We start from the raw sequence: 638 nt of genomic DNA on the forward strand, positions 1-638 counted from the left end.
GGCAGCCTTGCAAGGAAGGGCAACAGAAGCAGCCAATTTGATCTTTCTCTGCCCATTCCTTCCTCTCTGCATTTTTCGAGATAGCCTTGTTTTGGCCATTTTGCTGGGTAGTGGAGTGGGAGATGGAGCCTGGAGAGGACACGGATCCATCATTCCCAATGGGAGCTTTATGTGGGTAGAGCAAGCCATGAGATTGAAGAGATTGGGCCCAAGAGTGTTGTGGGGAGAAAGCAAAACATAGGGTGTTCGTGGCACAGCCTTGTCTCTTGGAGACCCCAGAATTGCACCATTCAGCTTTTTCACATACCCTTTTCTTTTTTCTTTCAGTGTCATAACCATGTACATGTATAAGTGGTTCAAGGACTAGGCAAGGCATCATAATTTAAAGGGCTGAATAATTTATCTTGAATGGAGGTGAATTCTGAATGGGATGTTCAGTTGTGCAAACAGCTGATGCCACGACAACAAAAAAACACTGAGATAGGAACTGATGTGGCCAACAGTGCAGAAAAATGCTGTGCCAAGCCAAGGACTTTTCCCTTGGGGACACAAGAAGCTGCTGTTGAGCAAGCTTGGGGCCAGGAGACGTGCCCGAGTGGAAGGGCTCCTCCTTCCACTCAAGGACTCTGGTGTACATG

Source organism: Varanus komodoensis, unplaced genomic scaffold, assembly GCF_004798865.1.
Source record: "Varanus komodoensis strain SLA01 unplaced genomic scaffold, ASM479886v1 scaffold767, whole genome shotgun sequence".
Taxonomy (NCBI): Eukaryota; Metazoa; Chordata; class Lepidosauria; order Squamata; family Varanidae; genus Varanus; species Varanus komodoensis.